This window comes from Gastrolobium bilobum, unplaced genomic scaffold, assembly GCF_033153095.1.
Source record: "Gastrolobium bilobum isolate Gb01-03AN ecotype WA unplaced genomic scaffold, APGP_CSIRO_Gbil_v1 utg1383, whole genome shotgun sequence".
Taxonomy (NCBI): domain Eukaryota; kingdom Viridiplantae; phylum Streptophyta; class Magnoliopsida; order Fabales; family Fabaceae; genus Gastrolobium; species Gastrolobium bilobum.
Genome location: NW_026899537.1, coordinates 416,631 through 433,415, shown reverse-complemented (window position 1 = coordinate 433,415; position 16,785 = coordinate 416,631). Strand labels below are relative to the sequence as shown.

At 33.2% G+C, this 16,785-nt stretch overlaps 2 pseudogenes; both read left to right on the top strand.

The window, feature by feature from the left end:
* The first annotated feature begins 8,059 nt into the window (after positions 1–8,059).
* Positions 8,060–10,772, top strand: LOC133291200 (heat shock cognate 70 kDa protein 2-like; annotated as a pseudogene).
* Positions 10,773–12,200: 1,428 nt separating this feature from the next.
* LOC133291157 (heat shock cognate 70 kDa protein 2-like) lies at positions 12,201–13,231 on the top strand (annotated as a pseudogene).
* The last annotated feature ends 3,554 nt before the right edge of the window (positions 13,232–16,785 follow it).

Genomic DNA, 16,785 nt, shown 5'->3' with positions numbered 1-16,785 from the left:
AAACGATTCTCTTCGTCCAGCACGCACACGAAGGCCTCCGTCCTATTTGAGTAACTACAAATGTAATCTGATTGAGGCACATACATACACTCCCAGTCTCACCTCTTCTAGCTCCACCTCAGGTATACGGTATCCAATTGCCAACTATGTGAATACTAACAATTTTTCTTCAAAACATCGAGTTTTTGTTGCTGCTATTGATGCAGGTAGTGAACCTCGGTCATTTAAAGAAGCAATGACCAATGATGTTTGGCGTAAAGCTATGGCTCAGGAGATACATGCACTAGAAGAAAATAATACGTGGACTATCACTGATTTACCTGCAGCAAACATGCCCTTCCATGTAAATGGGTATATAAAATTAAATATCATTCCAATGGTAGCATCGAGCGCTACAAAGCAAGGTTGGTAATTGCAGGTAATCATCAAGTTCCAGGAGAAGATTTCCATGAAACTTACGCTCCTGTAGCGAAAATGGTGAGTGTTAGAACTCTACTCTCGGTTGCAGCTGCAAAAGGTTGGTACTTGCACCAAATGGATGTTCATAAGGCGTTTCTTAATGGAGAACTGGACGAAGAAGTGTATATGCGCATACCGGCAGGCTTTAATCAAGGACAAGGAAGAAAAATGTGTCGTTTGCAAATGTCGTTATATGGCTTACGACAATCTCCCAGGAATTGGTTTGCAAAGTTGAGTTCCTCACTTATTAAATACGGTTTTGTTCAATCCGAAGCAGATCACACTTTGTTCACTTTGAAGCGTGGTTCTACCTTCTTGACCATACTAGTCTATGTTGATGATTTGGTGTTGGCAGGCAATGATTCCCAAGCATGTCAAGAGGTTAAGATTTATCTTAACAAGTGTTTTAAAATTAAAGATTTGGGTCACTTGAAATATTTTTTGGGCATCGAGGTTGCCCGTAGCAATGAGGGTATCTTCTTGTGCCAACGAAAATATGCATTAGATATCCTCAAAGAAACAGGTTTGTTGGATTGTAAACCGGTTCAGTTTCCAATTGAACAGAATCATCGCTTAGCTCTGGCAGATGGACCTGACTATGATGATCCAGGTCGCTATAGAAGAATTGTCGACAAGCTAGTGTACCTTACGATCACTCGTCCTGATTTGAGTTATGTAGTGCACACTCTTTCACAGTTCATGCAAGCTCCAAAGGAAGCACATTATGAGGCTGCCATTCGGGTACTAAGATACATCAAAATGAATCCTGGCCAAGGTATCCTCCTTTCTTCCAAAAGTGATCTCAAAATTCATGCTTTCTGTGATTCAGATTGGGCCAGCTGCCCTTTAACTCGCCGGTCAGTTTCTGGGTTCTTCATTATGCTTGGAACCTCACCTGTTTCTTGGAAAACAAAGAAGCAACTCACTGTCTCACGCTTCTCAGCAGAGGCTGAGTACCGCTCCATGGCTGCCGCGACAGCAGAATTGATATGGTTGAAGTCTTTTCTTGCTTCACTTGATGTTATCCATGATGATCCTATGGAATTATGTTATGATAATCAAGCCGCTATACATATCGCGGCAAATCCTGTGTTCCATGAGCGAACTAAACACATTGAAATTGATTGCCATTTTGTCCGGGAAAGGTTGGTTTCTAAGACGATTCGAACTACTTTTGTTCGTTCTCATTTGCAACTCGCAGACATTTTCACCAAAGCACTTGGTCGTGTTCCATTTCTTGCCGTTCTTTCCAAGTTAGGCATTTCATGTCTTCATGCTCCAACTTGAGGGGGAGTGTTGGAATAGAAGATTCTATATGTTGTTATGATTTGTTGTGATATATGTTGTAACCTGTAGTTTGTTAGGATATGTATAACTGAGTCCTATTGTAATTAGGTGTAGTTATTTATCTTTAGGAAGTTGTTTTACTATTTGGTAACAGACTGTTTGGTAACAGCCGTAACAGCCTATTCTATTTAAGATACATTGATGTACAGTTTTAAATCAATGGAAATACTATCAATTGATACCATTTATCAAATACACAATCTATATATAGAAGAGAAAAACTATATTAATTGTTAATTAAACACTCAAATTAACTTATAAAAAATATACGGTACATCAAGTTTGTCTGTTAAAAATTTTGGACATTAATATAGCTCTCTAATATATATTGAGGCATCAATTTTGTCATTAAATTGATGATCATTACATATTATGAGGGACTAAATTAATGTAAAAAATATTCATTGGAGAATTTACTCTTAATCAATTAAAAAATTTACTAAACATTATAAACAAACTCCTATATTTAATAAATAAAAGTAATTGTAATGGGCAGTTGCATTGCACCCATCACTAATTTTGAATTGATTTACGAAGATAAGTGCCCTGTCAATATCCGGGAACATAAGATGCCATGTTTTCCTCAAACAATACATTATAATAAAGTAAGGAAAATTATTGTCTCATTTTATACGAGATAATTATCTCATGTTACTCTCACTTAAAAAGTCGTGTCATTATTTTTTTTTTTAATAGGTGGTAGGCCCCACCATATCATGTATCTATGATAAGAGATACTTATCTCCAATAACATGAGAAAAATAAAATCCATAAAATAAAGACAAAACTTATATTTTAATTCTTCAATACTTTCCTTATGCATAATATCATTAAAGTATTTTATTTTATTTTGTGCAAAATGAAGTGGCGATCTATGTTGCACCGACATTGACACGGGACATGATATGACATGACACGCCGACACGTTAATTCTAAAAAATGTTATATTTCGATACGTTAGGACACATTTTGATATTAAATAATATTTTTAATATATATAATATAATTTATATTTAGTACATATAACAATTCATAATAAGTTATATAACCAATCAAATATTCAAATTTCATAACATAAATATAAAGCAAAAATAAATTTTCATACCTCGTTAATTTTTATGTCAAATTCCACAATAGAAAAAAAATTGACTTATAGATTAATTTTCAGTTTTAGTTAATAAAATAAAATTTAGATCTAAAAAAAAAATGTGCCGGAACATTGACTACGTGTCTAAAAAAGTTGATCGCGAGTCAGAAATACGTGTCGAACGTGTCAGAGCATTAACTGTGTGTCATAAAATATTGACCGCATGTCGGACACGTATTGAAATGTGTCACAATTTTTTTTTCAAAATACGTGTCAGTGCTTTCTTAGTGACGATGACATGATGTTAATTTAAAGACTAGTTTAATAATATATATGATTGATAGGATGGGTTATATTTACAAAAATTTTTATTTACAAACTATACTATCTTCTCTGAAGAGAACACTAGTTTCACTATGTTCTCTCGGGAGAAGATAATATAATTTGAAAAAATTTGTCAAAAAAAATTGTCAAAAAAATTTGTAAACGAATGCTTCCCATAGTTTATATACTTAATTAGAGGATTAAATCAAAGACTCTTAAATTATTAATAGCAATGCCAAAAAAAATTAAAGAACCAAAGAGAGAATATCTTCCGTTATTGAAAAATTAATTTAATAAATAATCTTTTTTAAAATCTAAAATAATTATTCTCGTGTCGCAAATATATAATTTACTAGAATATTGTTGCCTTGAGTTTCTTGTTTGTTATATTTAATTATTGAATAAACAATGTGACCCCCAAAGCTGAGATATTTTGTTTATATCCAGAGCAGATAATCCAAATTCCAAAAGGTGTAATAATAAAAATATTGGTCATAACCTTCGTAATGGAATGAAATCAATGAATCCGAAGGACCAAAGCCATAGATTGCAATTCATTATGCTTTATATATTTCGCCTACCCCCACCCAAAACCCATAACGATAACGTCGGTAAAATATTGTATTCCAGACCCCTATTGGGCTACTTGCATCATGCGGAGTGATTCCTCCCATAGTGGAAAAGATATTTAGTGAATATTATTAAATATATTATCATAAATAGTATATAAATTAAGAGTTTGTTTTTTCTAAAGTTACTTTAGATAACTTTATCTAATGTTCATCGAAACGACGTCGTTTTGGGACGGAAATCATGGTGTTTTTGTAATTTTAATTTATTTCAGGGTTATAATAGTCTTTATCATTCTAATTTTTTAATTTTTCAACTTCAAAACGACGTCGTTTCAATTGAACAGTAGACAAAGTTGTCTAAAGTAACAACAGACACTTTTTTCCCATAAACTAAATGGGAGAATTGTTGCAAATTTAAAACTGAATAGTTAAAAAAATAGCTGTACGAGAATAAAAACAGAGGATCTGTTTGGATTTGATTTATTTTTTGGTCTTAAGAAAATTATACAAATCTTGAAAGAACAGATTTTGAAGAAAAAAAAATTAGAAAATGTTTTTATATAATTAGATCAGGAGATATATGTATAAAAAAGAAGAAGCTATATTTTGATAATTTTAGTATGAATGTTATTTATGAAGATATAATTAATCAATTTTTTATATTATAAGATTGCTATTGTAAAACAATAAAAAAATAAAAGAAGTTAAATTTATTTAAAAAATTGTTAGTAATAAATTTTCATAAATATAAAACTTATCGACACACAAAAAATACAATCCAGAAATAATTTTTGAAAATATATCTAAACTTTTCTTTAATTTTAGTTTTAAAAACGAAAAATTAAGTACTGTTTTGAAAGTTATTTTTACGAAAGAATCATTATCAAATATTTTTATTATTTTTTAAAATTAAAAACTGTTTCTGGAAATATAAATCCAACGGGCCCTCTGAGCTATATATAATTAAAAAAATTATAGATTGTCTCTTGTTTTTATATTTTTTAAGAAATATATAATTAAAATTAAACTTATGTAATTCACATTATGGACAGAAAGACAAAATCAGCTCAAGATAATTAAAAAGTGTGAATTTAATTTATTTATTTTTCACTGAAAATTTTCCTACCAGTTTATTGATTAATTGTTTAATCTGATCTAGCAAGAACAACAAAACTTTTCTTCCCAAATTTTAACGTGTATCATATTTGAACTTGAGATCGCTCATTAAGTTGAAATATGAATTTAATTTTGATATAATATTAATAAAAATTATACACTTGTATTTAATAATATAATGTATGTACCAAAATAAAATAAAATAATATAATGTTACATTATTTAATAAATTTATATTTTCGTGTAATTATTAATGTATATTATCATACTTATATATAACTGAAATATTAAACTATAATTAGATAATAATATAAATTAAGATAACAAAGTACACTATTTGAAATGTACACTCTTAAAATAATAGACACAATTTCTTTGAATGAGATTAACCTCCCATTAAAAAGTATGAGAATATGTCTAATCCCATTTAAACTTTTGTTATATTAAAAAAAAGTACGAGAATATTATGTATTGTATAAAGAAAATATTTCTCAAGTCACACACCCATACAGATTTAAACCTTGTTTTTTTTTTTTTTAAGTGTGAGACCTGTTACGTCTATGATAAAAAATTATTATTTTCTATTACGGGTACATTATCCCATATTTTTACGTTAAAAATTTAATAGAGGCATTTTTAAATAAATTAAAAAAAAACTACTGTATCACGTGACCTAATGAGAATCTAAAATTGCCAAACCTTATCTTCAATCAAATAAATAATATGAGTGCAAACTACGTCACCAGGCTTTTACTTGTCCTCAATTTTTTAACCATTTTTACACGAGGAATCTGGTCAAGTAGTGGCGTGGGGCTCGAGCTATGTAAGGCTAAAACCTTTCGTATATCACATATATTATTGATTGTACTATGATCAAATAATTAAACGTTTGATACTATTACATTTTCCTTTTCATTTTCAGCCAGCAACTGAGTGACACGTCATAAGATTAGGGGTTTTGAGGTCATTTTAAATAAATTGATTTCACGTAAAAGCAAATTTTTACGCGTGCATGAATATTTAAAAAAAAAATTATATTTAATGTTTTGGATATAAATTTAAGAGTTTCCATTCATCACTTAACATGACATAAAAAAGTCTTCTACACACACACAAAATTTCTACACGCACAACATTTTGTGGGACCCACACTTTTTGAAGCAAAAAAAACAAATTACGGCACGCAAAACGAATATCTATAACATTACACAGTTACTTTTCCTATAATATAACTCTTATAAAACTCATAAATTTATGTGTTATACATAAAAAAAATATAAGATTCACGTGGACATATGTTAGGAAAAAAGATAGAAAAAAAATATATGAATATATATATTTTTATATATGTATTAAAGATAAATGAAAAATATTAAATCCAAAAAATATATATATTTATAATGGATTCATTTTTTAACAATAAATACAAATAAATTATCTGCATTAATCTTAAAACGATAATGATTGGAAATAATTTATTTATATTTATTGTAGAAATATAAAGCCATTTATAAAAATTTACTTTATTTTTAAAAAAATATATATTTAAATGTTATATCCTATATTATCCATTAATCTCAATCAGTCGTTTTTTTTTTTTTGATAAATTTCAATTTTAGGTTTACTCTGTTAAAGGAGTTCAAAATTGGCATTTAGCTATGTCGGTCTTAAGTCTTAACTCTTAAGCAAACCACACCGAAAGTTTCAATATCAAATAATAAAAGGATCAATTTTATATTTTAAGAGGGTACATCTCTCACACATTCTAATTTTCTAATACTAACTCATGTATTTGAGTGCCTAGGTTCCTAGCTGAAAACAACTTTCAAATTTTATCCTTGTTTAAGAAAATTGTTTCCTTTCTTTATTTGGTTCATATTTTTGAAAATAAAAAAGCATAAAATGCTCTAATAAAAAAAAAAGTCAAAGGATTAAAAATTTCAAAATATTTTTAAAAAATAATATTGACAAATGAAAGGTAAGTATGTATGCCCGAAGAAGATTAATAAAAAAAGGAGATTAAACATATTAGTAAGCGAAAGTTTTTTCACACAAGAGAATCATTTTTTTATAACAAGAATTAATAAGTTTTATGATTTTGTAATTTTTATAAGGGATAGGATATTGTGACACCCAAGTTATGTTACACCCATGTGACACCCAGTCAATCTCACTGTTAGATCGCTTATGTTGATCCAACGGTTATATTTATTTCCATCTTTGTATGGTCATGATTTCTCAAATTTAATATTTTATATTTATTTCTATGTTTGTATGGTTATGATTTCTCATATTTAATGCTTTCACTTTAAATTTGAGAAATCATTACCATACAAAGATGGAAATAAATATAACCGTTGGATCAACATAAGCAATCTAACGGTGAGATTAACTGGGTGTCACATGGGTGTAACATAACTTGGATGTTACAATATCCTATCCCTTTTTATAATACTATAATTTTTATAAATACATAATTTAATTATTCAAAGGAGGCGATTAAGTACGTAAAAAACTATTTTGTGGTTGAGAAGGGGCGATTAATTAATCAGTGAAATTTGAAAAGATGAATTACAACTAATTAAATCGCATTTTCCCCTCTCCAACCAATTGATAGTGCCTTTTGGGGGAAGGGAGACCATTTTGTCACACTTGGCAAAAAAATTTACCAGACTGTCATGCCAACAGTAAATTTTGCCAAAATGCCACGCTGCATCCTTAGCCGTCGTTGAAGAAGTCTGAAAATAATTAAGAGTTAAGATAAGATAATGTGAATTAGTTATATTTTTAGACTTCTTCAACGACGACTAAGGATGCAGCGTGGCATTTTGACAAAATTTACTGTTGACGTGACAGTCTGATAAATTTTTTTGTCAAGTGTGGCAAAATAGTCACTCTTCCCCTTTTGGGTGGATGAGAATTGAGAAGCAGCCAAGAAAAAAAGGAGCAAACGCTTTTAAACATGTACTAGTGCTTTTAAACGCTTTTAAACAAAGTTAATGAAATCCAATTGGTTAATCACGCGACGTCGTTGAAACCAGCCAATGACGCGGGAGAAACAAAAAACTTTGCCACCAGTCAAACGGTCAGCAATATAATTTGAGCGCGTGGAGCTCCAAAACGTGCACGCTACCGTGGATTCTAATCGGAAAATTCTCGAACCAGAGTGTGCAAGAAGCCCCACACCAAACTACAACCCAACACTAGGCTTTTTCCATCGCCCAATTCTATTATATCCGCCGTCCCAATTAGATCCAACGGTTCACAAACCACACAGACCCAACCTTCCAAAATTCAAACCCGTTCTTTATGGCTCAGGCCTTCCCTGCTCTTCAATTCAGTTCAAGAAATTACAGTGATTTCAATTTCTTTTTTCTAGAAAATTCGGTTTCAGTTTTCTGAAGGCAAAATCGTGAGAAGCTATGGCTGCAAAAGGTGACGGTCCGGCTATCGGAATCGATTTGGGAACGACTTACTCTTGCGTTGCCGTTTGGAAGCATGATCGTGTTGAAATCATAGCCAACGATCAAGGTAACAGAACCACCCCTTCCTACGTGGCTTTCACCGACACAGAACGGTTGATAGGCGATGCGGCCAAGAACCAGTTTGCTATGAACCCAACCAACACTGTTTTTGGTAAGTACCTTCACATCATCCTCTGTTCCAGTTATTTTGTAAAACCGCAATTCTGTGTAATTTACCTCTGGCCAGTGCTCTGTTTGTATGCAATTAAGAAATTAAAGTAGGAAATTGAATTATATTTGGCTTAAATGTGTATTAGCTATGCGATTAGATTGTGCATCCTTTTGAATAAGGTTTGATTTGGCTTATGCAGCTGTTAGGTAGGAGGTTTAGCGATGCTTCGGTGCAGCGTGACATGAAATTGTGGCCGTTCAAGGTGATTGCTGGACCTGCTGACAACCCCATGATTGTTATGAATTACAAGGGGAGGAGAAGCAATTTTCAGCTGAAGAGATATCTTCTATGGTTCTGATGAAGATGAAGGAGATTGCTGAGGCGTATCTTGGTTCCACGGTGAAGAATGCTGTGGTGACTGTGCCTGTTTACTTCAACGACTCGCAGCGACAAGCTACTAAGGATGCTGGATTGATTGCTGGGCTCAATGTGCTGCAAATTATCAATGAGCCTACTGCGGCGGCTATTGCTTATGGATTTGATAGAAAAGCTGGCAGCTCCGGGGAAAAGAATGTTCTCATTTTTGACCTTGGTGTCAGTTCTCATCGTTGAAAAAGGTATTTTTGAGGTGAAAGCCACTGCTGGTGATACTAGCTTGGGAGGTTTAGATATTGATAATAGAATGGTGCATAGTTTTGTTCGGGAATTCGAGTGTAAGAACAATAAGGAAATTAGTAGAAATCCTAGAGCTTTGAGTAGGTTGAGAACTGCATGTGAGAGGGCTAAGATGACTCTCTCCTCTACAGCTCAAACTACAATCGAGATTGATTCGCTGTATCCGGGTATTGACTTCTACACAATTATCACTCGTGCTTGGTTTGAGGAGCTCAACAAGAGTCTGTTCAGGAAGTGTATGGAGCCTGTGGAGAAGTGTTTGAGGGATGCTAAGATGGATAAAAGTAGCATCCACGATGTTGTTCTTGTTGGTGGGTCTACTAGGATCCCCAATGTTCAGCAGCGTTTGCAAGACTTTTTCTGTGGAAAGGAGCTTTGCAATAGTATCAACCCGAACGAGGCTGTTGCCTATGGTGCTGCTGTTCAGGCTGCTATTCTCAGTGGCGAGGGGAACGAGAAAGTGCAGGATCTTCTATTGCTGGATGTTACTCCTCTCTCCCATGGTTTGGAGACTGCGAAAGGTATCATGACCGTGTTGATTCCCAGAAACACAACCATTCCCACCAAGAAGGAGCGGGTGTTTTCAACCTCCTCCGACAATCAGCCCAATGTGCTGATTCGGGTCTTTGAGGGTGAACGAACAAGGACTCGTGATAACAATTTGCTAGGCCAGTTTGAACTGTCTGGCATTTCTCCTGCTCCAAGGGGTGTCCCACATATCAACGTTTGCTTTGACATTGATGCAAACGGTATATTGAATGTCTCTGCGGAGAACAGAACCACTGGACAGAATAACAACATAACAATTACCAACGACAAGGGCAGGCTTTCCAAGGAGGAGATAGAGAAGATGGTGCAGGAAGCCGAGAAGTACAAAGCTGAGGACGAGGAGCACAAGAAGAAAGTGGAGGTCAAAAATGCATTGGAGAATTATGCCTATAACATGAGGAACACAATCAAAGATGACAAGTTTGCTTCCAAGCTGTCTGATGATGATAAGAAGAAAATTGAAGACGCTATTGAACAGGTTATTCAATGGCTGGAAGGAAACCAACTTGCTGAGGCTGATGAATTTGAGGATAAGATGATGGAGTTGGAGAGCATTTTTAATCCCATCATAGATGTATCAGGTGCTGGTGGGGGAGCGGGTGGAGCCATGGATGAAGAAGGTCCTTCTGCTGGTAGTGGAAGCGGTGCTGGACCCAAAATAGAGGAAGTCGATTAAGCAAAACATTCTTCATGGTCTTTTTTTTTTGCTAAGACCCTTTTGGGATAATAGCTTTGTATGCATGCTTTATTTGGGATAGCTGAATGTACTTTGTGTCTCCGTTTTTAAGTGTACTTTTCTCACCATTTCGTTGTATGCCATAATGTGAATTTGGTTTATTTGATCGTGATGTTTCAATACACTAGTGTTTTTCTCTGAATTATTAATACTTGTTGCCCTTCAGTTTGGAGAGTGGGACGGGCTGCAGTTTGGAGAGTGGGACGGGCTGCAGTTAGGGAAAATTGGACGCCAGTTTGAACTTGACTCTCTGCTATGAACAGAACAGCCATATAGGATACTTTGGATTTAAACTTATGCTAGTCAAAGTGAGTTTGGCTAGAGGGGGTCTCAACAGAGATGTACACTAACAGAGTCGTTTAATAAACTATCAATCATTGATAACTCATTCTATGTAATTGGCCTTGTGACCCAAAATAGCCTCTGCTTAATTTGAAATGACATTCAAATACAATGACCTATCGAAAGAGTTTCCAAACCATTTTAATAGATATAATGAGCTTTGAGGTCAATAAGAGTTTGGGCTTTACACGAATTAGTTTCGAATGACATCTAGTAACGGGTGTACGCTCACTTGATTCTTTCCAACTAAAATAAAGGGTAAAGTTCAAATTGGTTTTTGTTTTTCCTTATTTATAACGAGTAATTTTTTTTTTATGTTACCTACTACTTATATGAAAACAGTTCTATGAAATCCCATCAGTAATTGTGTAATATTAAACATTTAGCACGCTTAATCTCATTTATATTTTTCCCTCTTAAATTATTAATGCTACATGATTCTCAAATCTTTCTATTTTTTTTTAAATATTCCAATTGATTTATCGTTTTGTGACTAGTTCGATTTGGGGCGGGTTCAGGATTAAGACTTTAAATTTCTTCTAAAGGTAGTACATGCTCTCACCTTCACCTGCTCAATTTTCATGCGCTAATTGAGGTACCATCATTTCGTAATTCTTTCTACTTTTAATAATGGGGTATGTGTTCTAAAATACCTAAGATTTACTATGGCTTTTTTTTCAGTTAATTACTTGAATATATGTTTTTACCTTATACCATTTTTTATGAATTATTATACTAGATGCTATATTTTTATTTCATTAATCAAATAAGATTTGTTATGGCGTCTTAAAAGTATTAATTTATATTGAATTAGATCGTATTATTATTATTTTTGAAAATTTAGATCGTATTATTATAAATGGGACTCGCTCTAGGAGTGGCAATTTGGTCGAATACTTAGTAGGCCGTTAAAATTGTTGTAGACCAGCACATTGGTGGCTCAATTCAGCCTTATGCAAACCATGGGTTTGGGTGAGCTGACTTGCTTGTCTAAATTTTTTTATTTTTTGTTTTTTATTTTTGTTTTAAACACTAGTTTACGCTTCATAACTTTTTTCTTTTGCATAATTACATTATCATCAAATATCTAATTAAAAATATTTTATGGTATAAATATTAATTTGTACTATAAACGTAAAAACATTTTTCTTTTTTAAGCATGCATGTGTCTCCACACATTAATAGAATAAAAACAAAACATTAATTAAAAAATATATAATGTATTATTAATTCAAAGAACATTTAATACTTTATTAATTTTAATGAAGAATAATAAATATATTTTTTATTTTCGAACAAGATTTTAAAATAAAAAATTAATAACATATTGTCTCAAAATTGTGGTGATGGTACAAGCATGACGCATGAACAAATTTTTTTGAGGACTGAGGTGTGGGTAAAAGCACCATACTAATAATTTTTTGTTAAAGATTTTTCAACCAAAAGCACATTTGATAAGTAGTACAGAGTAATGCAGTTAAAGATGTCAAAATCAGTGACGAGACTAGTCCCGGGAGTTGGAGACAGTCCCGTAAAAGAAGTTGACAAGATCCAATCCCGTCAAATATATTGACTGTACTCTAATGCCATCTCACCTTCAGATGTTGGTTTCGGCAGCAAAGTTGACGGGACCACTTTTTTTTTTATTTTTAGAAGCACGTCTCATAGTGGAATTATGTTGGTTCAAACAAAAAATCTGCTCTGTTGTTGCACCAAGCCAATTGGTTTTTGTGGCTTCTTCATGGAAAGCTTAGCGTTGGCGTTTGGCAGCATGATCATGTTGAAATCATAGCCAACGATCAAGGTAACAGAACCACCCCTTCCTACGTGGCTTTCACCGACACAGAACGGTTGATCGGAGATGCGGCCAAGAACCAGGTTGCTATGAACCCAACCAACACTGTTTTTGGTAAGTACGTTCACATCATCCTCTGTTCAAGTTTCCAGTTAATTTGTAAATTACACATCGTGATTTATCTGAGTGCGAGCTGAAAAACCACAATTCTTTGTAATTTACCTCTGGCGCGTACTCTTTTTGTCTGCAATTAAGAAATTAAAGTACGGAATTGAATTTTATTTTGATTATGTATTAGCTATGCGATTAGATTGAGCATCCTTTTGAATAAGGTTTGATTTGGCTTATGCAGATGCTAAGTGTTTGATTGGTAGGAGGTTTAGCGATGTTTCGGTACAGAGTGACATGAAATTGTGGCCGTTCAAGGTGATTGCTGGACTGGCAAGCCCATGATTGTTGTGAATTACAAGGGGGAGGAGAAGCAATTTTTAGTGGAAGAGATATCTTTTATGGTTCTGATGAAGATGAAGGAGATTGCGGAGGCGTATCTTGGTTTCACTATTTTACACAATACTCAAATAGGAAAATTTTAAAGGCATAAATTGAAACTTAAACAACTAATCTAAGATCTTGGACCACGCATTTTGAATTCTAATCTTTGTTTATTAAACTACGTATATATCTTATGTTTGTGTTATAAGATTGATAACATAAAGGCTATATTAAAATTTTAATTTCGTAATGTTTTCTTTCCTTCTATTTTATTTTTTATGTCCTAACTTAGGGAATGAGAATTCCTTTGAAATTTTTCACATAAACATCCAAACAATCCTTGCCCCAAAGGCCCAAACATGATAAAGAAGGTGCCACATGCCCGTTACTTCTTGTGGCTAACTTGTTGCTTTCCGTTTGAAAAGTTGGTGCTAAACAGCATTAGTGCATTACTCCTCCTCTTAATGAAAGTCATTTTAATTCTTTCAAAAGTAAAGAGTAAACTTCCAAGTTTCGAATAGCTCAAGAGTCCAGACACGAAAGAGTTGCTTTTCGCCGTTAACATCATTCTTTGCAAGCAACTTATACGTTGACACGACTAGTGTATGACAACTTAAACGGGAAGGACCACTTGTCACATTGGACCAAATTAATAGAGAAGGCGATGCATGCATGGGCGAGATATCCAATACCCACGATATACCAGTGATGGCTCATCCATTGCATCAATTATGGAGAGCGACAAGAAAATCCAGATCCATCCAAATTTATTTATGAGTAAAGACCCAAATTGGTCCCTGACAAAAAATTCAGTGTCCAAATTAATTCCTCACAAAAATAAACTCGTTAGATAGTCCCCAACAAAGTGAAACAGGACCCACGTTAGTCCTTCTGTCAATCCAAAACTCACGGTGTCAATGACGGTGATGATGTGTAACATTAAGTGACATGCTTAAAGCCACGTGGGTTGAGGAACGACGTCGTTTTGAGAGACTCATACACGTTGGTCAGTATGGTCCCTAACAGTTTTAACAAAGGGAACCAGTATGGTCCCTAACATTTTTATCGGGGTCCTTTTTAGTCCCTGCTAAATTTTTATTAACACCAGTGCCACCATTTGCTATTAACACACCAGCAATGTCATTTCCCCTTGTACATGATGATATTAGTCATGCATAACACAATCAACTTCTGCATAATTCATACTATGACATTCTTAATTTAGTCTTTATACATTGTTCCCATTTCCCCTTGTACATAAATATACTTTTTGTCAATGTTATTAACCAAATTCAACTATACAGTTAATAACATTGACATTACAAAAATAACAACTTGCTCTTAGTACCTTCAAGCGGGAAAGACACAAAGACACGCACAGCCTTCAAATTTCATTATCGACAAAAAGTACGTATGTTTGATTCGAAATAAATTCAAAACAGTACATTACAATTTTCATTCCCTTCATAGGAAATCTGATTGCTTTTCAATGTAATCAGAATATACCTCGCATATTTATGTTTAAGGTTTCTTAACTCATCGTAGGTTATGGTATTATTAGATCGTGTGAATACTATTTTATAGACTGGAAAATTGCTTATCTTACTTCTAAATCGTACATATATTGTTACTTGAATCTCAACAGAAAATCAAAAAGTTAAAAATATCACTCATTAATAGAGCACACTTTTTATTTCAATTTCTTTGACGATGCCAAATACTTAATTTTGAACAAACAATAAATACCCAACAGAAGAAATAAATCCCTTCAATTTTATTTTATTTTAAATGGAAAAGATTAACATGGACCCAATAAAAAAGTAATTGATTGGTTGGGCTGGATGTATGTGGCATGGTTTGGCTTATAATGTTTAAGAACCTACGAAGTAAGAGCATGTTTTTCTCATTTGAGTTCAATTATACATCTGTTAGAAATAACAGTAGTTTGTCAGTTGTTTTGGCTGGTTGAGATTTTCTAACAGTAGCCTGAACCAAATTCAACCTCCAAGACACTTAGAAACCCTAATAGATCATTTTTTGGGTGCCCCAACTTCAAGGTGAGGTTGATTTTTTCATGCGTTATTTTTGTAATGTCAATGTTATTAACTGTATAGTTGAATATGGTTTAGGAAAAGAAGTCACACTATAACTTTTTTACATGGGTGGATGATGCTACTCTGATACCATGGAGCTAGAAGATTGGACAATTAACAAGCCGGAGTTGAATGTAGCTGAAATGGAGTTCAAGTTGAACTTTTTGGACATGAAGCTCAATGATGAACTGCAACTGGAGGTGAATGACCACAAAAAGAAGATTAATGAGCACTGTATAAAGATTGAAGACATATCATTGAAGATGCAGGCAGACTTTGAAAGGGTTGAGAAGGAAATTATGCATGTGTGTAGGTGTGCTAGGGTGTTTGCTGGATCCATTATTGTTGTGTTTCTAGTATGTATATATCTTACAAGTAGGCTGGAGTGAAATTTAAAATGTGGTTCTGTTGAGATTTGCTGGTGTAATGAATTGTTGTTCATGCAAGGTATGTAGCATGGCTTATGGATTTGAAGTTATGTTTATTGGCACAAAATGTTGTATAAACTCGATGGAGATAAAAAAAGGAATGAGAACAATGTATAAAGACTAAACTAAGAAAGTCATGGTGTGAATTATGCAGATATTGATTGTGTTATGCATGACTAATATCAACATGTACAAGGGGAAATGACATTGCTGGTGTGTTAATAGCAAATGGTGGCACTGGTGTTAACAGAACTTTAGCAGGGACTAAAAAGGACCCCGATAAAAATGTTAGGGACCATACTGGTCCCCTTTGTTAAAACTTTTAGGGACCATACTGACCAACGTGTATGAGTCTCTCAAAACGACGTCGTTCCTCAACCCACGTGGCCTCCAGCATGTCACTTAACGTGACACATCATCACTGTCATTGACACCGTGAGTTTTGGATTGACAGAAGGACTAACGTGGGTCCTGTTTCACTTTGTTGGAGACTATCTAACGAGTTTATTTTTGTGAGGGACTAATTTGGATACCGAATTTTTTGTCAGGGACCAATTTGAGTCTTTACTCTTTATTTATTTACATATTGAATATTCACTTCTCAAAATTTTTATTCAACTTTTTTTTTTGGTGAAAAAATCTTTATTCAACTTTACCACTATAGTAGTTGCTACATTGTGTAAATGATCAACTCTCACACGACCTTTATATTTTTTATTCAGTTTGTTATGCTATCATATAAAATATTTAATTATTTATTATCAAGTTGTCAAAAGTTAAATTATTGACGCCTTCATTCTTTATAATATAGACTTAATACAGTAAAATAGATATGTGAAATATTGTATTGTTAAATTCTTACGATACAGTGGTTTAAAAAAGGGGAATATGTTTCTAGATAATTTATTTTATGCAATATCCACTAAAAAGGAAAAAGAGAAATTAAAAAAAGTGAGTTTCATCCATTTTTTATGTGTCGGACGAGACAAGAAACGTATTTTCCTTAATACTAAAACACCAAACAGCCTAAAATTTTTAACAAGAAAAGTTATTTACTGCACCTCATAACCCATTATGATAGGCTTTTTGACCACTATAGCCTTTTTTTAATAATTAATTATCAAATTGACCCTA